This window comes from Hyla sarda, chromosome 2 (genome assembly GCF_029499605.1).
Source record: "Hyla sarda isolate aHylSar1 chromosome 2, aHylSar1.hap1, whole genome shotgun sequence".
NCBI classification, from domain to species: domain Eukaryota; kingdom Metazoa; phylum Chordata; class Amphibia; order Anura; family Hylidae; genus Hyla; species Hyla sarda.
The window spans coordinates 479,511,417-479,536,964 of NC_079190.1; the positions used below are offsets into that span (position 1 = coordinate 479,511,417).

Here is a 25,548-nt window from a genome sequence, read left to right on the forward strand (position 1 = left end):
TACTTTCACTTTAGACTCAGCGATAAACTTTGATCATTGTGTCTAAGGGGTTAATGCCGGACATCACCGCGATCAGTGATGTCCGGCATTAGACACGCGTCCCAGCGGCAGATAGCCGCAGGGACCAACCCGCTATGACCCGAGCTCAGCTCCTGAGTGCGCATCATAGAAGGGGAGCGCCCTCCATCCCCAACAGATTAAAGGGCCAAGCATTGACTCAAGGACATTCTTCCTCCAATAGGTGGCACCAGAAAGCAAACTCCCTTCTGGAGATGGAATCCTTTGCATATTTTTTTCCCACTGGAACATTGATTGGCCTATAAGTCTTCACTAGAGATGAGCGAATCAAATCTGACAAATCCAAATTCGTTACGAAATTTAGGAAAAATTTGATTCACTACAAATGCGAATATCACCATGATTCTCTCACGCAAATTGCTTCATTAAACTCCATTTAGTGTGGTCCAGGCTCCAGGGCATCTAAAATGGTGTATCCACATGTGAGGACATGGGGCAAGGAATCCTGGGAAGGCAAGAACAAGGGTAGGTTGGATGACCCTGAATCACATGTAGCATGTAGCCTATCAGCAGCCATTCACCCCTGAGATGTCAAAGCCCTATATAATCTGCAGCCATATTGTGGCCGGTCACTTCATCCTTACACTGCAGAGAGATAGATAGGGACAGACAGCCCTGTGTGTTACACAGAAAAACTTTTTCCAGCAGCGATTTACCTCCTAGTCAAGTCAGCATTCTGTTGGACAGAGAGCAGTTTGCTTTTCACAGAAAAGCATTACTGCAGCGATTAACCTCCCAGTCACTGTCTACAGCGTTCTATTACAGAGAGGATCAGAGAGCAGTGTGTTGCACAGAAGAACAGCAGTGATTAAGCTAAAGCACAAATCCTGCCTAGAAACACTGATATGGAAGGGGGTGAGATTGAGAATTGCAATTTTGGCTGTAGTACACAGCAACTGTGTGCTAAAGCACTTGTGTCTACTGCTGGTGTTGTGCACAAAAACTTTTTTAAGTGTACTGTAGCAAATTTTTCTGCCCTCATAAGTGTATACCACATACGTACATCTAAGTGTTGTACTATTTTTTCCTGATAAAGTCTTAAAGGGGTACCCCGGTCCTGAGACATCTTATCCCCTATCCAAAGGATAGGGGATAAGATGTCTCACCGCGGGGGTCCCGCCGCTGGGGACCTCCGCAATCTTGTATTCGCCACCCACCTGTTTGAGCTGCACGCCGTGGTTCCAGCTCACAAACAACCGCGTGGCAACCACAGGGCCGGAGTATCATGACGTCACCCCCCCTCCCTGGCTATGCAAGTCTATGGGAGGGGCCGTCACAAACCTCAGTTGGCATCGCCGGGAGCAGTCAATGTCCTCCCAATGCCTCTGTCCAATGCTGTTCCCTCCCCTATAGACGTATCTTATGCTGTGGGTTCAGCTCCACTATTCAGTGAAAACGATCTAATAGAGGACAGTCAGCAGCTATTACAAAGCAAAGAAGTGGAGGAGACATCCGCCGCTTCCTCTGCTAGGCGGGCAAGTAGTGATGAGGAGAGTGATGTGGGAGACGGTGTTGCCAGGGTTCAGGATCCTGAAGCAGACATTGTTGAGGAACCTGACGAGGACATCAGTGACGTGCAGACACTTGATGATGATGAAGCTGATCGCAATTGGGAGCCAAGTGCAGAAGGGGCTTCATCATAATCAGAACAGAGTTGCAGGTTGCCCGTGAGGCAGCAGCTGAGCCAGCAAGGTGGTAGCATGGTTGTCAGTCAGCATGGTGGCAGAAGTGGAAATTCTGGACCCAAACATGCCTGGGGGTGACCACCTGCTTCATGGCAGCCTACTTTCCCGGGAAGTTATGGAACAGGAGTTCCTGGAGACGGCGACAGTAGCAGTCAATTATTGCTGACTGTTGGTGGGAAAATCAGCTACTCTGCGGTGTGGCAGTTTTTCATCAAGCATCCGGAGGAGGTTAACCTAGCCACATGCATGATGTGTCGGAAGAAGGTGAAGCGTGGCCAGGGTCCCACGGCCCTGCGTCAACATACGCTGTGCCACGATAAAGTGGCCTGGGAGAACTGTGGCTCCGATTTGGTCCAGCCAGCTGCATCACCCAGTGGCACGCTGCTCCCTCTTTCAGCCAGCCAAGGCTCTACCACCTCAGCCAAAGGGAGCTGTGTGTCATACCCTCCTTCTGTCTCTCCAGATGCTCCTGCTCCTCCTACTTTGAGTCAGTCATTCCGCCAGTAATCCATTAGAGTGGGTGTTTAGTACGGCGGGGGCCATAGTAACCCAAAGGAGAACTCGTCTGTCAATGAAAAATGTGGAGAGACTGACCTTTGTAAAGATGAATCAGGCATGGATCAACCAGGATTTCCACCTACCAATGCCTGATGCATCTGAGTATATTGACCATGGTGCCACACCAACACTTCACAAATACAGATAGTGCCAAACAGATTTAAGGAGCTGCTCCACAGTTACAAACATTCCTCCACATCAAACCTTTTTTCACCCACCTTCGTCACCAGGTACTGGTATTACCACCCACCACACCACTCTGTCACCGGGTCACTTCCAGGACTCCTGATGCTGCTGCTGCCCCCTCCAGGCTGTTTCATTCTGCCACCATGTGTTCTCCTCATGCTGCCGCCAACTCCAGGCTGTTCCATTCAGCCACTATATGTTCTACTCATGCTGCCGCCAACTCCACGCTGTGTCATTCAGCCACTTTATGTTCTCCTTATGCTGCCGCCAACTCCAAGCTGTGCCTTTAAGCCACAATATGGTCTCTTCATGCTTCCACCACCTCTAGGTTGTGTCATTCAGCCACAATATGGTTTCCTTATGCTGCTGGGACTTCACCTAAAAAAAAATTATGGTAGCACTAGCTACCATAAATCTTCAATTTAAATTTGAAAGTTCATCTTTTAAGCTTAGGGATTGTGAGGCCCCGTGGTCTCCTCATGCTGCTGGGACATTACCTAAACATTTTTATGGTAGCACTAGCTACCATAAATCTTCAATTTAAATTTTAAAGTTCATATTTTAATCTTATGAATTGTGAGGCCCTATGGTCTCCTCATGCTGCCACCAATTCCAGGCTGTGTCATTCAGGCAGATTATGGTCTCCTCATGCTGCTGCCACCTCTAGGCTCTGTCATTGTGCTGCCATGTGACTCCTTGTTAGATTGGGTTTTGTGGTCATATAGTATTAGTTCAAAGTAAACGCCGGGACATTAAACTTGGGAGTCTAATATAAATCTTAAATTTAAATCAAATAAAAAAAATCAATGTAATCTTTTCAAGACTGAGGCTCTATCTATGGTCGTCGACGTCTTATTACCTGTGGAATTATCACAAGAATCCAATGAAACAGCTTAGAGCTATAACAATGATCCTTAACTGATTAAATTAAACATTCACACTTTCACAATCAGGTGGACACTGAGAGGCAGGGCCTCGGACAGGTGGTATCTAGCCTGGAGGAGGACTGCCAGCTCAATGCTCACCAGAATGGGTACTCAAGAAATTAAAATAAATTCAAATTAAATTAAAATTACATTAAAAAATCTACCACATCCAGACGCTCTGCTGCAGTGATTCTAATACCAATGCCTGTAATCTGCATGTCATACTGAATAACAGTATTATTTGCCTAATGCTGCACACTCCCTATGCATGTTAGGACAAGGCAAAGTGTTCTACACTCCTATTGAGCCTCTCTGTAGGCCAGAAATAACCAATTTTAATAGTGATTCACCGCAAATAAACTATTTTTTTCTGAAAATTCGGCGAATCTTCCGATTCAGAACTTTGCTCATCTCTAGTCTTCACATGTCTTTTGCCACTTTCCTCAAGGAGAAATTGTACCCAGGACTCAAGTCCTGCAGGAACACTTGGGAACTGAGTTCCTACACTCTTCCCAAAAACAGGAACCCCTTTCCTATTAGCAGGGGTCCTGCAAGACCAGCCCTTGAGTGGAAATCTTGGGTAAGTTCCTACATTTTTTTTTTCCAGGCATTGACCCCTGATTGTACCCCTGGATGATATTGTTTATTAAAGAGTGTACAACAACTGAATGCTTCAGGGGTTAACTTTATCACCTCCAAGAAGCTAAATGCAGAGGAAATTAAATACAATTCAATATATGTGTACAGTATTTGTATGTTTAAAAAAAAATTGTTACTTAAACTAGATGACTAGATGAAATAAAATCCGTGTCAACGCAGGCAAAACATATCATACCATACAAAACACATTCACCATTGAAATCTATTGATGACTAGTGTTGAGCGCGAATATTCAAATTGCAAATTTTTACAGTAAATATCGTCACTTCGCGATTTTGCGAATATTCAGAATATAGCGATATATATTTATAATGACGAAAATAAAAAAAATTCTTGGTACATATTACAATGATGTGTACTGTGTAAAAAAAATGATCATCCCTCCCTGCTTCCAGCTTGTGATCCAAAGAAGGCTCCAATATTATTTACTGAGTCGGTGTGGAGCACGAATATTTCGTATATGCGACTGTTATGGACATGAAAATGACATACATTTTCTTTACTATATTTGTGATCCTAGACCAGGAAGCCACATGGGTTTAGACAAAGGAAAGAGGAAGTCTCTAAGGCTGGGTTCACACTATGTTTTTCCCCATACGGGAGCGCATACGGCAGGGGGGAGCTAAAACCTCGCGCTCCCGTATGCCTTCGTATGCGCTCCCGTATGTCATTCATTTCAATGAGCCGGCCGGAGTGAAACGTTCGGTCCGGTCGGCTCATTTTTGCGCCGTATGCGCTTTTACGACCGGACCTCAAACCGTGGTTGACCACAGTTTTAGGTCTGGTTGTAAAAGCGCATACGGCGCAAAAATGAGCCAACCGGACTGAACGTTTCACTCCGGCCGGCTCATTGAAATGAATGACATACAGGAGCGCATACGAAGGCATATGGGAGCGCGAGGTTTTAGCTCCCCCCTGCAGTATGCGCTCCCGTATGGGAGAAAATGTAGTGTGAACCCACCCTTACCTGGGGTCTCCTAGTCATGTTCAAACGGGCCAATAGGTGGGCTTTCATAACATTAGACAAAGACCATCTGTGGGTGGGTTAAGGGGTGGAGAAAACATAATAAAAGCCCATTGAAAGGGGTCAAGCTCTCTCTTTTTCTCTTGCTGGGCTGCATACCATCACACCTTTCCATTCAACTTCCTGGTGTGACACATTTCCATTCAACTTCCTGTTGGGCCTGAATCCAGAAACAAAGGACTGCAGCCTTGCCCCATGCCTGGCTTGGTTAATCATACTTGCTGTAAAGGTTCCCCAAAGCTAAGTATTTCAGTATTACATTCTTTGTGTTATATATATATATATATATATATATATATATATATATATATATATATATATATATATATATATATATATATAGTTGTATCTTTTAAGGAAAATCCACCCATAAAGCCAATTATAGGGTTTCTACTAAAATTGTTGTATATGTGTTTCCTTACACTGCAGATTTAAGTTTCTAGCTATTTATAAAATCTTTTTCTCTTTTCTCTCTTTTAGTTAGAGTGTGATTTAGTTAGTTGTGTATTAAAACATCTTTATTTCTGCCAGTATTTGGATGTGTAGTGTTGATTTGTGCATTGGATATTAGGATATAACTCTTCCAAAATTCCTAAATAGGTTGGTCTGTTGGGTGTTTATGAATGCATTTGGTCTCCGGTGATATAGCTAGTTAAGTATCTGCGGTCTGTGTGAATATATATTGTATTCACTACACCGCACGGTGGCAGCCATTTTGTGTCTCAGCCATTTTGTGTCTCAGATGCATGTTCTGCAGATTTTAACTGGTCACATAACTTTTGGAGCCAAATCCAATTTGACCCCAAGCCACAAACCACAACAGCGACTATGCGAATATTTGCGAATATCGGCACTTCCAGAAGTCATTGATCACCCCCTTCTCTTAGCTTGTGGGCCAATGAGAAGGATGCAAATACAGTTGTCAGAGGTTAGCAACATCCCTAGCAAATAATAGGAAAGTTGCCCACAGATAGTTAGCTGAAAGATATAATCCTGCCATGTACTTTACAAATGTAATTACGAATTTCGCATGGGAAAGAAAGTGAACGAATATGTGAAATTTGCGAACATAGGACGAGTATTCCTCCATAAATTCGCAAAATATTGCGAATTCGAATATGGCCTATGAGGCTCATCATTATTGATGACTAGTGATGCTCCTAATCCATTATCCACTATGTTTAAGGGTACAGTCACACTGCGGACATAACGCTGGAGAAATTCCTCTGCGGAAATCTGCTTGCAGAAGAGTCCCATTGTTTTCAATGGGAATCTGCTTTTCACAGAGGAATTCCACAGTAAAAACGTTAATTCTTTGGGTGAAATGATGCCAGGCTGCATTGTCGTGTAAGAAGGAGCACACATCTGTGCATTTCTACTGCCATCAATTATGGCAGAGCTACACTGAATGTCCGCAGTGTGAACAAGCCCTTATAGTACTCAATGGGGATCCCCAAAAAGGAAACATTTATTTGCAAAATTCTGCAATGTCTAACTTTAAGAAATCTGGACTTCTGAACTAATTCCTGAGAGACATGTTTTTGATTTTTAAGCCAAGATGACTACCAAAACAAAAAAAACTTGTGACCGTCTGCAGGCATTCTCCATTGTATGCAATTTTTGCTGGGGACATCGCCCTTAGCTACGGTTGACAAGTGCAGGGCCTCCACCCCAGCGAAGGTGCACAATTGCACTTGGGGTTGAGTTTCCTGCTATAGCCATGTCCATGCAAATATAAGCCGGCAAGCGTCTTTTAAGGCTTATACCAATGCACCCTTTTATCTTATTGGGTAGCGTTGGGGGTTTCACCTGTGAGGCCGGTTATATCTATACCAGCAAGGGTGGGGCTTGTAACCTGTCTCCCCCCTCCCATTGTATGTGTGCTGAGTTCACACTGGAGGCGACTGGGGAGCAGTCTGCAAGTTGGACCTTAGGCTGCTGTATATCTGGTTCCTGGTTCTATGCATCTGGCCAGGCAAAAAAGGTTAGTGGTTAGGTCCCGCATCACATGAGAAACCTTGGCGTGGTGTGCGGGCTCAGGTATGTCCTTCATATAAGGATATACTGGCTAATGTCTCATTTTTACATCAGTTCTGAGGATTAGCTAATATCATTGTATATATTTACCACAGGATTGAAACCCCACTTTTGTCCATAGGTGTGGGTCCTCTACCCCATTGTATGAGTGCACAATAGCACTTGGGGTTGAGCACCTGTTATCACCTTGAGACTATGTTGTTTTGTTTTTCTTTAAAAAAATCACCCTATAAAAATAAATAGCCTAACAAAAATAAATGAATAATCAGTGTATCCAATTATTAGCAATCCTTGTTAACAGTAACTTTAGCTGTAGTAACCAGTTTCCGGCAGCTGCTGCCAAGGCAAATAAAATCATGGGGTGCATAAATAGGGGAATAGATGCCCACGACAAAGAAATAATTTTACCGCTGTACAAATCACTAGTCAGATCACACATGCAATACTGTGTACAGTACTGGGCACCAGTGTACAAGAAAGATATAGTGGAGCTGGAGAGGGTTCAAAGATGGGCAACCAGGGTAATACGGGGAATGGGAGGACTACAATACCCAGAAAGATTATCAGAATTAGTGTTATTTAGTTTAGAAAAAAGAAGGCTTAGGTGAGACCCAATAACTATGTATAAATATATCAGGGGACAGTACAGAGATCTTTCCCATGATCTATTTATACCCAGGACTGTATCTATAACAAGGGGGCATCCTCTATGTCAAGAGTAGAGAAGGTTTCTACACTAGCACAGACGGGGGTTCTTTACTGTAAGAGCAGTGAGACTGTGGAACTCTCTGCCTGAGGAGGTGGTCATGGGGAACTCTTTAAAAGAGTTCAAAAAGGGGTCTGGATGCATTTTTGAAGAATAATAACATCGCTGGTTATGTATACTAGATTTATAGGGACAGAACGTTGAATCTATTCTGATGCCATATTTGGAGTTGGGAAGTTGGAGTTGTTTTTGCCTTCCTCTGGATCAACTCAGTAGGGATTCATTAGGGTTATAGGTTGAACTTGATGGACTCTGGTCTTATTTTTAACCTTATGAACTATGTTACTATGTTACTGGAACACATTTATGGCAAACCTAAATAAGAGGCATCTGTCAAAAAATAGAAAGAAAAAAATTACAGCCGTTCCTTTTATTTAGCCGGTATGTTTTTTGCTAACAAAATTCTCTTAATTGTTTCCCCTTCCTTGTCAAATACTTGAGGATTTTACAATGTTTTCTTTCAACCTCTTTTGGCGTTACAATTCACCTATAATAAGCTTTTCTTTTTACTTTTTTTTTTTAACCTTTAAAATGCTTTAAATAATCTGAAAATATTTCGGGCACTTGTACAGCGGGGGAGTGCACATGGTATATCACCTTACTAGATAGAAATTCCATTTACCGAATTCATCAGGGAATTGTTAATGTATATTTTATACATGGACCTTATGGAGAATACTTTATATTTCAAGTATATTTTGGGTTATTTCCAATCAATTTAAGACTCAGGTGGTATGAATTACAATGGTCTAGTTGGTGTGTTAAGTTTCCTTTTTTTTTTCAAAAAATTTTATTTTGTGTTTTTTCTATCTTAAAGCATTTATTATAGTGATTTCTTGGCTGCTACTTTGAGTATAAAACCTTATAAATATATGTGCCCAAGATGCTGTCCTTTCAAGTTTTTTTTGCCATAGCAACACAGTCTTTGTCAGGTTTTATTCTTTTTAATGAATCGAAACATGCACAATTTCCACGTCTGGTTATCGGCATGAAAAATTATAGCGTTTTCTCTTACTTTCTCTCCACTTCAAAGCTCGAGTTTCATGTTTTCTATTATACAGTTTTCGTTGCCCAGAAAAATAGTTTTAAAGCATTTTTTGTGCATTTGACCTTCTCCATTCTTGTCATTTGGTTTGCAAACATAAAATTTGAATGGAAGTTAATGCTCACATGCCACGGTGCGGTTTATCTTGGACAGTCATAAATGTTCTAGAATGAACCAAAGGGTAAAAAAATATATATATGTATGTCACGCGGGAAAGAAGATGAATGAACATGAGGTCTAACTTGAGGGATTTTTTTTCTTTATGTAATAACTGGGATTGAGTCTGCAAGAACGTTTGCCCAAGTTCTAATACATTTCTGGTGTTCAGTGGGAAGATCTTATGACAATTGCTAGAGGAATCAAAGCACATAAAAATAAGTGTTACTCGGTGTAAGGTTCATGAAAATAAGCTAAAAAGATTAGTGGTTTTGTTTAAGCTGACAAATGAGGCAAAGGTGGAAGATACACATTCAGATGAAGCATGAAGCCCATGGGCCCCTAAACTAAATCTGTACCAGGACCTCCTACCTACCACACTTTTTTATAGAAGTGGGATTTTATAGGGATTTTAGCGCCCCTTTACCCTTCAGGAACCCAGTCTTTTCTATAGCCCCAATGGGTGATTTGAATTTTAATTCTTGTGATTTGTTTTCTATTTTTGTTATTCCTTTTTATACTCTTAACCTCTTTAGCAAAAATTAACTTATCCTGTAAACACAGGATAGGTAGCTGATCGCGGGTAGCCCAACCGCTGGGACCCCCCGCAATCACCACCTGGCGCTCAGTGAGGAGCGCGTGCTGTAGATTGCACACGCTCCATTAATTTCTATTGGAGTGCCGAAAAGACCAGAGTACAGCCCTCGGGCATCATCATTGCTTCCATAGAAATGAATGGAGCACATGCCCTCTACTGGTAGACACATGCTTCTCACTGAGAGAGCTGGGATCTTGTCCCAGAGATCGCGGGAGGTCCCAGCAGTCGGACCCCCCCACAATCAGCTACATATCCCCTATCCTTTGGTGCTGGAGTTCTTCTTTAAAGGGGTATTCCAGGCAAAAACATCTTATCCCCTAAGATGTCTGATCGCGGGGGGGGGGGGGGGGGGCACCGCTGGGACCCCCATGATCTCCCTGCAGCAGCCCGCATTCTATTCTATGCGGGCTGCTGCAGTAAGATTGCGGAGGGTCCCAGTGGTGGTTCCCCCGCGATCAGACATCTTATCCCCTATCCTTTGGATAGGGGTTAACATGTTTTTGCCCGGAATACCCCTTTAAGGTTGCTGCCTGTTTTAACCAGGCCCCATGTTTCAAATCTGATCTGTGTTTCTTTATATGGTAATATCTTTATATGGTAATAACTTTATATGGTAATAACTTTGGAATTTTCTGAGCGATTCTGAGATTGTTTTTTTCAAGACATATTGTAATTTATGTTAGTGGTACATTTTTATTTATACATGCTGCGTTTTTTGTGAAAAAAATATTGTAAAACATTGGAAAATTTCAGGCATTTAAAAAAATTTTTTTTATGGGGTTTACTGTGTGGTAAAATGATGTTATCTTCTGTTATATTCTGTGGGTCGGTACACTTATAATAATACCAAATTTATATATTTCCCATTTATTGTATTGCCATGTTCTGACAGCCATAAATAACATAATCTTTTTATACTAATAAATAGTAATATGTCATTACAAACATGGCAGTATCTATCGGGTAAAGGCTTTTTTTTGTGATAGTACAGGGCTTTTTGGAAAAGGGCCTTTATTTTAGATTTTGATTTAAAAAAAATTTATTTTATTAAAATGTTATTTTTATACTTTTTACCCGTTATACTATACTGCAGTGTACTGCAGCTTAGCATAACTGTCAATATTACACTGCCATGAAAACCATCAGGACCCTGGGTCCCTATTAATCCTATAAATGCTGTGGTCAGTACTGGGCAGAAATGTGATTAGAATTGGGGTATCTTTGGTGTGCTGTACTTACTATGATGGGGTGGGCATATATTCAGCATGTGTAAAGGTGTCTTCACCTACAATAGCTGTTAGCTCAACGTTCCTTCAGCCAATAACTATTTCTACCAATTCCTTCATACATTTTTCTGGGTAGAACATTCATGTGTTCTAAATACAGTGTTCCCTCAAAATACAATGGCCCCGACATACCATCATTTCAACATACCATGAACTCTCATAGCCCATCGTATGTTGAAGGCAGCATCAACATACCATGCTGCTGTGTGTCGGGGCCATCGCATAAACGGCTATCCAGCAGCGCAGACTGCTTCAGCTGCCACTGGATAGCCATTTAATGTGCCCAATTCTGCCTGGCTGAGGAGTGAGGAGGAGGAGGCACTGTTAATTTCCATCTCACTGTCCACCCAGGGCTGCCGCCGCTGCTTGCTGTCTCCTGGGGGAGGGCTCGCCAGAGCCGCCACTGGAGATTTGCTTGTGTGGCCTCCCCGATACTTCTGCGGCAGTAAGAGAAAGGAGAACAGTTATTTACCACTGGATAACGTGCGGGATCACATGTGAGGACACCGACAGCTTCTGATTGAAGTGCCGGCGCTGTACGGGAAAAGGGGGCAGCTGCTGCAGTTTTGGACACACTACTTGTGATCTCTGTGCCCACTGACCACCTCCTGGCCCAATCCATGGGAGCTCCATGCAGTGATCCGGGCTCGACCACTCACTAACAGCAGCTGGATGGGTGCACACAGCCACTGACAGCCCCAGCTTCTCTGGGAAGGAGGTGACATCATGGCCACAGACCAAGAACCTGAATCCGAGTCACCTGTAAAAGGTGAACACCAACTTCCCCGTACACCCCATACATCAATGTTTCCCAACCGGTGTGCCTCCAGCAGTTGCAAAACTACAATTCCCAACATGCTAAGACAGTCAATGGCTGTACAGGCATGCTGGGAGTTGTAGTTATGCAACAGCTGGAGTTCTTTTTCATGCAGTTTGACTTTTTTGTGACTTTTGCACTTGATAATTCTCTGACCACTTCAAGTCAAAAATTACTTTTTGCTTTCTTTTTTTTCTTTTATTTATTTTTTTTACTTAGGGTACAGCAAAGTCACAGAAAAAATATAGTCGCACATGCGACATTTTTAAGCAAAAAAAAACCTATTAAATGCTTTCATAAATCCCCCATTGAGTTGTCATTCTACAATTCAGTTCTGCTATATCAGCACAATTTTCCAGAACTGTAACTAAATATAACAAGAGCTTACTTTACTTCCTCCCAAATGTGGGCCATACCTGTTCTTCATTATGACGGCGTTTTATATCACATTCTAACATATTTTTTAAATATTTTTATTCATTTATTTTTATTCTTAGCAACAACATATCACAAATAAACTATAAAAGTTCTTAAAGTGCTTAGCGTCAGGCATTCGATACATATTTTATTTGGAAATTAGGTCTTATATAACTTTAACTTTGAACCTTGGGGGACTTGTCAAATACATATTTATCCCTTTTGTTTTCCAAACATTCATAGTTTAAAAAAAAAAAAAAAGGAAATGAAATATTTTGCTTACACAATGTGATCTGAGGTTTAATGACATGACAAATTCCTGTTTTAAATGGAAATTGTTCCAAAAGAACATAAGGCGTAACAAAGCAACTACAAGGGCTTCTCTTCTGGTTAAAAGCATCACCCAAAAGCAAGGTTGGCCCACTGCTTAGCCCCAAAGAGATCAGTTGTACTATATTACAGTATATGTGGAGGAACAAGTGTTTCCTGTAGTGCCATAAAAACCAAAAGTATCAGAAGCTAAAGTGAAGCAGAATGTTGGAGACCAATAAACGGGGACGTGGCTATGAGCAGAGGTGTCCACACCTGGTTATTGAGGATGCCCAAAATTCCACACACAACTTGCAAAACAGGCTAATGTTTACATATTGCAATGTGGTTGCAGTACACTATAGGTGGTGCTTAAAGGGGTACTCCACTGGACAGCGTTCGGAAGTAAATCTTCCGAACAGTGTTCGGAACATTTATTTCCGAACGCTGACCAGTTGAGTACCCCTTTAATACTTGAACATTCTTAAATTGCTACTTGAGTGGTCTGTAGAACACAACTATTACAACTTTCTTTCTTAGGTTACTGATACCTTCGAGGTGCCTGAGGCTAGTATTGGCTTCACAAAAACCTACGGACAGTATTAGCCACAATAATCAATAGATACAGGTCAATTTCACAATACCAATGAACAAAAAAGGGAAAGCGCTCCTGGTGTGATAACGTAGCGATTAAAATATGGTATGTAAAGTAAATATGCTCACCAGAGAAAGTTGTACTACAACCAAGTACAACTATGGTGCAAACATAAAATGAACCCTCGACGGGCGAAGCTCGGCAGCCGCTCCTGGCACCACAAGTGAAGCACTCAAGACGGATCCCTCCAAGGAACAGCACAGGATAGAGCCGGCACACACAACTCCAGGTGAAAATGTTTATTTCCCGGCATGCAACGTGTTTCGCATCAATGCCTGATGAAGCTGGTTATCCAGCAAAACGCATTGCATGCTAGGAAATAAACATTTTCACCTGAAGTTGTGTGCGCCGGCTCTACCCTGTGCTGTTCCTTGGAGGGATCCGTCTTGAGAATTTCACAACACAACTTCCTGAGCATGAAGAGGAGGAGGTCACTACTACTACCCTGGTCCTATCTCTAGGAGCCCTTCCTCATCAGACCTCTCATATCACACTGTCATTCAACCCACTACAGCTCAAGACGAAACAAACCAGGACACACTGGGGGTGAGTCTATTATCACCCAACTTGATAATACCACCAACTTTGGAGTTTCTTGAACTTTGAGGTAAGCAGCAATACACACAGAATAGTACTGTACTGAGCAGTGATGCACACAGAATAGTACTGTATTGAGCAGCGATGCACACAGTACAGTACTGTATTAAGCAACAATTCACACAGTACAGCACTATAATGAGCAGTGATACTGTTCATACTACTGTGTTTATTGCTGCTCAGTCCATTAACCAGGCTGGTGCCTTTAGCACCTAGGTCTGCAGTTGTACAGTAAGCAGTAATGCACACAGGGCAGTACTGTATTCAGCAGTAATGCACAGATTACTGTGTGCATTGCCACGCAATACATTTAATAGGTTGGTATGTTCTTGCACCCAGCACTACAAATGTTGAGCAAACAGTGATGCACACCACTCAATGCAGTATTTTAGTGTGTATTGCTGCTGAGTACAGTTCTGACCCTACAGAAGCAGGGAGTTAAGAATAGACAGGAGTCCCTGCTCCTGTACATACACACAATCAAGGGGCCCCTGCATTTGTAAATACTCAGGTCAGCTTGTCTTCTCTCTGTATTTCCAAATAGTACACCAGGTAACTAACTGTACAGTAACTTGACATGCCCTGTTTCATACACCTATGCCTACAGCCCACCACCTCCTCTGCAACAGACAACACACTACAGCAGCACAGCCAACCAGTGCTCCACCAGTGACATGTCTTCCATGGACAGGTCCAGGCATGGAAAATTATCACATATGGAGTATCTATTAACCTTTGGTGCCAAAACCCAGCAGATTACACAGGGCTGTTCGGATTTGTAGTTTTCACTCCATGCAACAATCCAGGTACATCCTTGTCTAATATTTAATCATACAGAAACCTACTGGAAGACAGCATTGGAGTCAGATATCATCATTACAGGGGATAATTCACATGAATAACTCTTCAAATATTGAAAAAGCTAAAAAAGGGAACTTGGGCCAGCACTAACATGAAAGTATAACTTATGTTTTTTATTAAAGAGTTCCTGTCACCAAACTAAACTTTTAATATTTTGTTCCTCATGTAATTATTAGACACTTTGCTAATTACTTGCTGTTAAATGTTCAACCTTTATATGTTTTCAATGTGATTAAAAAAAACATCCATTAGGTGGCTCTGTTCTGTTCCCTGCCACAAGTCAAACAAGTAGTTTGGTCTCCTCCCAGCCTGGCAGAAGATCAGACTCAGGAACTGCATTGTGGGACATGGTGAGGCACAGCTCTTGCAGGCATCAGTTCCCTTCTGGGGAACGCCCACTTTGTCCTGCTGGGAGCTCCCACAATGTGAGCAAGGGGTAAGGTATGAGCAAGGGGTAAGGTATGATATACAGCTTTTTGAAGCTTGGAATTCATTTTTTTAAGGGTAGAAGGGGTGTTAGAAGTAGTTAGAAAAAAATATATACGTTAGTTTAAAAAATATGGTTTGATGACAGGTACTCTTTAAAGTATTTCGAAATCCATAGAAAAAAACAGCAACCTCGAGGACATAAAGGACAGATGAAGACCCAAGGGAAATGCACCTCCAAAAAAAAACCTAACGTGTTTCGGATCTATTGACCCTTACTCATTTCCCGGACAATAACAACTGATGCCCTCAGTGACATAACTTTAGGGAGTGCTGCGGTAGCAGTCGCTTTGGGGCCCTGTTGCCTAAGGGGGCCCCAAAGCACATGTGCCCCAGTGTTAAAAATGGCACATATGGTGCTTTTACAGACTTTGCATTGGGACCCAGAAGCTACAAGTTAAGCCTGCGGATGCTCTCATATATTCCAGTACACCTGACATCTCACAGGAATAGATGGAACCATATGTCAGTATGCGCATAAAAAATACACATTAACAAACAACATTAATATCATAGTAAACATATAAGGTAAAGGATTGATGAGACTCTGAAAAATCCTGATGAAAAATTGTAGCAAATATTATTGCACTGTATACAGTTTAGGTAACACATACTCTTATGCCTTTCTGTATAGTAAATATACTGTATTGTAAATGTTGCCTAATGCTGAGTGCAGGGTAAAATGTACATTAATTCCCAGTCATCAAGGCTGAACAGTCTAATAAATCTGACAAATAAAATCATAATAGCTTCTAAATTACGGCATTTATACCAATTTGGGTTTTTCCTGAGTTGGGTTCTCCAGGCATATGGTAGGTGGATTTGTAATGTTAGAGTTACCACATGATTAATCTTCATTAGAGGAATCGGATCCAGGATCATAAACAGGTTTCCAAAGAAGCTGACAAAATCATTTTCTGTGTAAAAAGTGAATTAAGTTTTATCTGAAAATCTAATCAGCGTCTAATAACTGAGGGTTTTATAGCCCGGCACTTCTACGTACAAAATTGCACATTGTATTTAACTCTCGAAAATACAGTGGTGCTTCCATGGTGGCTCATGGGTTATGGATACCTAAGTGCCTCTTTATGGTTCATCTATACAGCACTATATTATGGATATACTCTAGGGAGGGAAACCTGCATAATACAACATTGGATTGAACTTTCCAAGATTTTTATTTTTTACTGTAGTTCGTCCAGACTAATATTTTATCTGTTGCAGCATGCTGTGAGCAGGGGCGCTTTTAGCTATAGGTAACATATTAGTATACTCTCCTGTCCCCCCTGTACACAAAACAACTACAAACTTCATCTGTGCTTCTAGGATACAGATAAAGGGAAAGGTGTAGTAAGGTGTAAAGGAGCTGGTGATATCATCTGTGTCTGCAGGGTCTCCAGGGGATCTATCTACAGGGGTCTACCTACAGGGGGCAGATATCTTTAGGAGGTCTACCTACTGAGGTCAACTATCTCCAGAGAGTCTACATACAGGGGGAAACTATCTCCAGGAAGTCTACCTACAAGGGGCGGTATTTCTAAGGATGTCTACCTACAGAGAGCGTAAGAAGGAAATGCAAAAAGGTGGGGGCGCTCTTTCGTGTATAGGACGGCGGAGGACCAATGCACCCAAAGGGATGTGGTGTCACGCTGAGGTTATCAACGACAACCGCACCTCACCTTGAGGGAGGGTGAAGAGGGGGCGGTCGGGGCAGTTGTGCAGCTCGAAACCCCTGTCCGTGACCACAACGGGTACGGAAATAGTGAAGACGGATAAGAACAGAAAAAGGGGGTTATATACGAGCGCTACTGCTGATAGGGAAAAGGAGAAAGGATTCAGGATGCCACTGTAGCACAGGACAGTTTATTAAGATTCAAAGCAATAGGACAAAGTGTTTCGGCACTAGCATGTGCCTTCCTCAGGTCGACAGAACAGTTAATGTCTGTTGTGCTGTAGCCTGTGTTGTGCTAAGGTGGCGTGGCCTACCTACAGAGAGCAACATCTCTTGAGGATCTACCTAGAGGGGATGACTATCTCCAAGGGGTCTAACTACAAGGGGCAACTATCTCTGGAGGGGTCTATCTACAGGGGACAACTATCACCAGGGGGTCTACCTAAGTCAACAAGCACATACAGCACACAAATAAAAACAAATAATAGTGAGCCGAAAATAACCGTCTTTTATCGTGTTGAAGTACTGGTCTTCAGCAGGGTATGCCCTCTCATTCACTGTTCCCAGGAAAGCTACCAATCTCATTCTTGGCTCGTAGTCTGGCTCTTTATCTCATTTTTGGCCCACAGGCTGACTCCCTTCTTTTCCCTAATCCTCAATATGGCTTCCCATCTTATTCATGACTCCAGCATGGTTCCCCATATTATTCCTAGTCCACAGCATGGCTCCTCAACTCATTCCTTGTTGCCAACATAGCTTGTTAACTAATTTCTACACCATAGCATGGGTCCCCTCTAATTTCTAGTCCACAGCATGACTCCTTATTTCATTTTTGGTCTACCACATGACATCCCATCCACAAACACTGTCATGGCCTGCTGGAAGGGTTTATGTCAGTCTGTACTTGCAGGAAACCATCTGCCATCAATGTTGACTCTTCTACTGAATGCTGGACCGTCAAAAATATCGAAGAAGAACGTTCCAGCTCCCGAAAGTGAAAGGCAAAACTTTTTTATTCTTATTAAAATAGGAAAAATACATCAACGTCTCATTTATCCCTTCCCGCTACAGGACATATGCATACCGCGTCATATAGCGTCGGTCCAGGCCGCCATCAACGGCCGGGAGCCGTGGCTAATACCGGACATCACCAATCATGGTGATGCCCGGTATTAACCTTTTAGACACGGCAATCAAAGTTGATCGCCGCATCTAAAGTGAAAGTAAACATTACCTGTTAGCTCAGTGGTGCTGTTCAGGACCGCAGCGGTGAAATTGCGGCGTCCCGAACAGCTTGCAGGACAGCAGCAGGAGGATCCCTTCCCACCTTGTGCATGTCCGATCACCGAATGACTGCTTCTTGCCTGAGATTCAGGCTGGAGCAGTCGAGCAGCAACAACATTGATCAATGCCAGGCTATTGCCTGGCAGTGATCAGTTTAAGAAATCAGTGTGTGCAATGTTATAGCCCCCTATGAAAATAAACTGTTAATAAATGGGATTTAACCCCTTCCCTAATAAAAGTCAGAATCATCCCTTTTCCCATTAAAAAAAAACTATGTAAATAAAAATAAATATAAACATATGTGTCGGTATCGCCGCATGCATGAATGTCCGAACTAAAAATATATCATTAATTAAACCCCACAATCAATGGCGTACACGTAAAAAAATTCCAAAGTACAAAATTGCGTATTTTTGGTCACTTTTTACAGCATAAAAAAATTTACAAAAGTCCAATCAAAACAAAAATGGTGCTGATAAAAACTTCAGATCACGGTACAAAAAAATGAGACCCCATACCGCCATATACAGAAAAATAAAAAAGTTATAGGGATCAGAAGATGACATTTTTAAACATATACATTTTCCTGCATGTAGTTATGATTTTTTTCCAGAAGCACGACAAAATCAAACCTATATAAGTAGGGTATCATTTTAACTGTATGGACCTACAGAATAAAGATAAGGTGTCATTTTTATTAAAAAATGCACTGTGTAGAAATGGAAGCCCCCCAAATTTATAAAATGGCATTTTTTCTTCATTTTTGTTGCACAATGATTTTTTTTTTCCGTTTCGCCCTGGTTTTTTGAGTAAAATGACTGATGTAAAAATACACTAATTGAAAAGCTGGTGCAGCTCACAATTAAACACTAGCCGAGGTATAATGGGCAAACACCTTTATCCAAGTTGTATATATATCGCTGAAAAGAAAAATCGTCCAACCTCAAGGAAAGTGATTATATAGTAATGAATGGTAATCTATATATATAAAACTCAACGTGTATGTGTATGTGTATGTATGTTTGTGTATGTTTGTGTATGTTTGTATGTATGTATGTTCCACAAAAACTTTCAAACGGCTAAAAATATTAAAATGAAACTTGGCGCACATGTTACTTATATGTCAACAACAAACAGCGTAGGTAATTTAACCCTTACTCACCCCCATTTGCCAGGGGCGTCGCTTATGTTTAAAGTCCCATACAAATTAATGGGAAATATATGTTACTGCATAACTTCCAAACGGCTGGAGATATTTCGATAATACTTGGTCACATGTTACTTATATGTCCACTTAAAATATAGAATAGTTAATTTAACCCTTAACTACCCCCATTTGTGAGGGTCGGGTTTTTTGTTTAAAGTCCTATGCAAATCAATGGGAAATGTATGTTCCCATATAACTTCCATACGGCTGGAGATATTTCAATACCTGGTACACATGTTACGGGTCGGGATATGAGGACGGGATGGGAGGTCGGGATAGGAGGTCGAGATAGGAGGTCGGGATATGAGGACGAGATATGAGGTTGGGATAGGACGTCGGGATAGGAGGTCGCGATAGGAGGTTGGGATAGGAGGTCAAGATAGGAGGTCGGGATAGGAGGATGGGAAAGGATGATGGGATAGGAGGTCGGGATAGGAGGACGGGATAGGAGGTCTGGATAGGAGGTCGGGATAGGAGGTTGAGATAGGAGGTCTAGATATGAGGACGGGAAAGGAGGACGGGATAGGAGGATGGGATAGGAGGACGGGATAGGAGTTCGGGATAGGAGGTCTAGATAGGAGGTCGAGATAGGAGGTCGAGATAGGAGGACGGGAAAGGAGAACAGTATAGGAGGACAGGATAGGAAGTCGGGATATGGGGTTGGGATATGATAACAATATATCAGGACTGGATATGAAGTCAAAAGCTTCCTCCTTTGTTTATTTTCCTCCCCAACAAGGATTATGAAGGAAAAACCGGGCAACGCCGGGTACTCAGCTAGTTACTATTAAAATAAGACCGTGCTTCAAATAAAAATGTTCTTTTTATTAAAAAATAAATAAAAAATAATAATACATATAGTGCATAGAATTACCCTCACAGGGCCCTTGTGGGAGGATTATGAATAAAATGCATAAACAAAGAAATTAAAACATACAGAGTAGTGGAGTATTACATTAGCATTACCATCTGATAGTCCAGCAATGATAATATGGAGTTCAATCAAAATGCTATAGCAGTAGTGAAACAATGATAGTGAAACAATGCTTTAATGTCTATAAGCTGTCATGGATAGTATTCCTATAATGATATTACCGCTATGTCATAGTGCTCTATATTACCAGCTCCAGATGCCGTCTCCTCTCGTTGCGATAGTGGTGCTCAGTGGTGCATGAGCTGACCTTTGGGTGCTGGCAGGCGCTGAGTGCTGCTGGTCCAGACTGTGCTGGACCTGATGTAAGCCACACGGCAATTCCAGGGACTGACACGAATGGAAAACCATTGTGGTAGTGGCGTCTGACGACATTAATTTTAACATTTAGTGGGTACGCCAGCATGTACGTGTCCTAAAAATTACAATGTGTGCAGTGTGTGTTTTCAACCTTAAAATTAATAGAGTTATTAGTCATATAATAAAATTTTTCTATAATTAACATTAACCTTAATGTATTAGCTTTGTTTCATGATGCAGAACAAGAACAGTTGGTAAAGTTGGTGTTAATGTCCTTTTCTGCAGACGTATGAACTTTCTGTAAGCCAGGTTGGACCTGGAATACATAGGCGACTTTTGAATGGAGATTTGAATGGAATGGAACTTTTTTTCTTCATAAATAGCGACTATCGCATTTGATAAATACAAGAACACTGCAAAGTTAAAAAAAATGTAAATAATTACTATGTGAGCTGATTTCAGGAATGTGCTTTGGAATAAGCAAAAATCTAAAAGTTGCAGCATGTAAGAAAAGTTGCACGTGCTGAAGTACGTGCGACTTTTTTACGCAAAAAAATCTACTCCGGAGCTTGATAAATCGCCTTCTTTGTTATCAGCTCATTGTGGAACCCTCTTTGATTCATTAAGCCAAACAACCTCCCTAATACGACTATTATACATATCCAAATAATGTGAAAATGATGCATCGTCTTAAGACAATTTAAGAAAAATCCTCCCCTTTTAATACCATTATAACAATCCCATCGTTCTGGCTTTCTTACCGTGTTGACAGATTTTCCTTTTTATAAAAGAATAACATGGCATATTTTGACATCGCACTATGGGTGGTTGGGATTAAGTAAACACAAGTTATCTAGGAAAGATTTTTCAGTCAATTTACATTCTATCTCTTCTACCCGAATACATTTTAATGTGGCGCATTAGGTCAGAGAAAGAATTTACTTATCTACCATGCAGGTTTTTCTTTATCTTAAATTGCTAAAGTGTCTTAAATTGTTTGAGTACATGTGTATGTTTTTTTTCTGTACGATGCTCTACAAGATTAAAGTTCTTAAAAATTTTTGTTCTTCAAATTGAGGTCTGTCTGGCTCCTGCCTTACCCCCAGATGAGCTGAGGACTGGTGAGCGCATTATATAGACATATAAATAATATTTCCAATTCATTTGCATTTAGATTTCATTAAGCCCATCTGGCACATAATGTCAACTTTACTGCAGTGGGTTCTTAGGTTTTGGCTTTTTTTTTGGTCCATATTATTCACACTCACCACCACTCGTCCTACTGTGCCCTTTGTTTCATTCCAGCACAGCTGAATCCATGCATTTTATAGTTGTAACTGGGTCAAGTGATCACCATTTTTACCCAGAGAAAGTCACAGTGCCTAATGTGTCAGAGGAAGTGGTCAGTCCTGGATCAGCGGACTTCCTGGAACAACAGGATGACATTGTCACCTGTCATATCTTTCCTAGCAGCTCACAGACCCTTCCTATCTCTATATGTATACTGCTGCTCCTATCTCTATATGTATGTATGTAAGGTTCCAGGTTCGATGTCCCTTTTCACCGAAGCTAGTAGGGGGACCACAAATGCTCCCGGCATCCCCCTTGGCCAAGGTATCTGCCCGCAGAGACGATAACGGTAGGTACCCTGCCAAAGCAGGTGTTTGCAGGGAGGTGCGGAACCTAATGGCCACATACACCTCCCCTAGACTGCCAGGAGGGACACCCAGAAGGGCTACCGCATCCTGACAAATCCTGTGAACACACAACACGCAAAAAATGACACAGTGAGACAAAAAGAAATAAATAAGTGAATGTGTGCAGATATACTGCCCGGATCTATAAAAATTTCTCTGATCCTAGCCAGAAGGCCAGGAATCAAGAGGTGAGTGCCACAAGGTGAAGAGATTATGGTGCCCGTGCTTCAACTCAGTGAGCCAGTATTCCCAGTGAGTTTCGGCACCTCGGGGTCACCACTCCCCGAGGCACAAAAGTACCTCGGCTCTAGACCCTCTCAGCCTCATGGCGAGACCCGGAGGGAAAAGGTCACATCGGGGCAGCCGTCGAGCTGATTCCTCAGAACCAGCCCCGGTAAACCTGCACCCTCCATGCAGCACCCATACCGGCGTAGTTTGCCACCGGCATGAAAACTGATAAGAACAGATACTACACTTGATCTTAGCCAAAAGGCTGAGAAGCGGAAGACACATTAACCTTAGGTCTATCTCCTGGTGTTGCCAATTTGATGGTGCGGTCCCCACTGCTTGGAGCTACCTGTTCTTCATACCAACACATATTGATCAGACATGTCAAAAGTTGTTGAACACTAGTGTTGCTCGCGAATTTTCGCAATTCGAATTATAATCGCGAATATCGCATATTCGCGAATTCGTGAATATTGCGAATATAGCACTATATATTCGCAATTACGAATATTAGCTTTTTTTTCACAGTACACATCACAGTGATCCCTGCATCCCTCTCTGCTCTTCTTATATGCGCATATTTGTGAATATTGAGCACTCCCTTCTTTAACGGTATAGGGAACTAATGAGCTAGTGCAGTGGTCTCCAATAGTGTTGCTCGCGAATATTCGCAATGTGAATTTTTATTTGCGAATATCGCATATTCGCGAATTCATGAATATTCGCGAATATAGCACTATATATTCACAATTACGATTATTAATTTTATTTTATTTTTCCACAGTACACATCACAGTGATCATCCCTCTCTGCTTCCAGCTTGTGTGGTGTAAAGAAGGCTCTAATACTACTGTGTGAGACTGGTGAGCGAATTTTCGCACATGTGAAAATTTGCATACGCAAATTTTCGCATATGCAAATATATTTGCATTTGCAAATTTCTGTATATGCTTATTTTCGCATATGCGAAAATAAAACGCGAATATTACGAATATGCGAATTTAGCAAATATATGATGAATATTCGTCCATATATTTGCGAATTTGAATATGGCCTATGCCGCTCAACACTATTGATCACACCAAGTTTCACCAGGGTGCAATGCCGACCACTTCCCCGGCTAATAACTTACAATTGTAGCGGGTCTCAGGAGTGATGCCCGATGTGATCAACAACTTTTGGCATGTCTGGTCAAAATGTCAAAAGTTGTTTTTAATGCCAGTAATGCATTAAAATCTCCAGATGGAAAACGTTTTGACCTTTAAAGACTTCTTATGCAATAACCATGCTTTCAGCCTCTTCCTTATTTCTCCTTTCAATTAACTGAGATATTAGTTTTACATAATCTGATCCACTTTTTCATAGAATTTTCTTATCAAAGCTTTGTAAATGCCCAGTGAAGCAAGACTGGCTCTGACGTAATTGTAATGTTTAGCGCTCACTGGGCCAAACGATATATAGATATATATATATATATATATATATATATATATATATATATATATATATATATATATATAAATGACTTATGATATGGTATTGCTACACCATTATTATGTGATTCCGGTCAAAGCCAAAAATAACATCTGCAAACTCTTAATTTCAAAATGTTATCATTATTCAGCATTCTGCATATTCATAATGTGTCTAAGTTAAACATACGCAATCCGTAGAACCCAAATACTCAATCCTTCAGATTAAGACACATGTGCGAGCACTCAATTGCTAAGAATTCTGTGTTTTCCTGAGGGATCTAAGTCCTCCATGATATTGTAGGGGATATTTAGAACCATGAATGCTTATGTAAATCAGCTCTCCTGGAGGAAAAAGGGAACTGTCTCTCTAGCGCCACCCAATGGAGTGTGAAGTCTCCCATAAAGTCTCCAAACATGTTTATGATGATTTCCTCAAGGAGAAACATTACTACTTTTGTTCCACAATGACAAGCCTCTTACTAGCCAGAAACCACCATGCTTAGTACTGATCAGGAATAAACCCCCAACATTTGAGAGATTTCTCGCTTGCCATACATTCCCAGTCAGTTTCTAAGACTCCTAGTTGGAGTGAAATACTGACATTAAAGAAAAGCCACTTGCTTGGAAAAAATGATGTAAGAGCTTTGTTGCATATCCTTTCTTCCCAGCCCGAATGGCCTGTACATCTCCACACATCTTTATTATGTTCTCCTCAAGGCGAAACCTTACCCCTTCTGTCCTACAGACATCTGTTTCAGGATTCATACTTCTTATCAGTAGACAACAGGGTATTTTGGGGGGCAGATATCAACCTATAGGTGGCACTAGAGAGAGACAGTTTTCTTCCTTCTCCAGAAGAGCTAATTTGCATACTTTTTTCCCAAAGAGCTTGGATTCGATGCTCCCCAAGGTATCTGGACAAAACAGGATTAATTGTCTCACAGACAGCACGTCCAAATAAAATATTTATTGTATATACAGTATAGAAAGGGACTACGCGTTTCAAAGGTTTTGTATCCTTCTTGCTCAGGTATTATGGAAGAAGGTTGCAATTCTTTCAAAATGCATAGTCTTCTTTAATGTCGATTTTGGATCTCCTACACTGTCCCTGGTTTATAGACGATGCTGGCTGCCCCGGCACACTTCTGTCATACCAGACTGATAGGCGTTTTATGGTGTTGTGCTCATATTACAGTAAAATCTCCCTTAGCGGATACCTCCCAATAGCGGATAGTTTTTAATTCCCTGGCAGAGTTACATGAGATTTAATGTATTTGGACTCTCCCAATAGGGGACAAAACACTACCTTGTACACAGGGCTGCCGTAAGGGGGGGGCAGCCAATGCTCCAGTAAGGGGCCCTGGCCCCCTGCCGTGCACCCCCCTGCAGCAGCTCCAGCACAAAAGCAGAAGACCACAGTTTAAACAGTGGTCTCCTGCTTATGTACGTCTGCCACATCATTTTCCCCATCCCCCCTTTATGACCCCCTGTGCCACATTATTTCCTCTTGATGGCCCTTATGCTATTGTTCTTCTTATCTGACCAGCAGCCTCAGATGTAGGGGCTCTCAGCAGGTTGACATTTGTCTGATGTCCTCTACGCTTGAC

At 41.7% G+C, this 25,548-nt stretch overlaps 1 pseudogene; it reads right to left on the reverse strand.

Moving 5' to 3' along the window:
• Positions 1-22,581: 22,581 nt before the first annotated feature.
• Positions 22,582-22,743, reverse strand: LOC130359870 (U2 spliceosomal RNA; annotated as a pseudogene).
• Between the last annotated feature and the right edge of the window lie 2,805 nt (positions 22,744-25,548).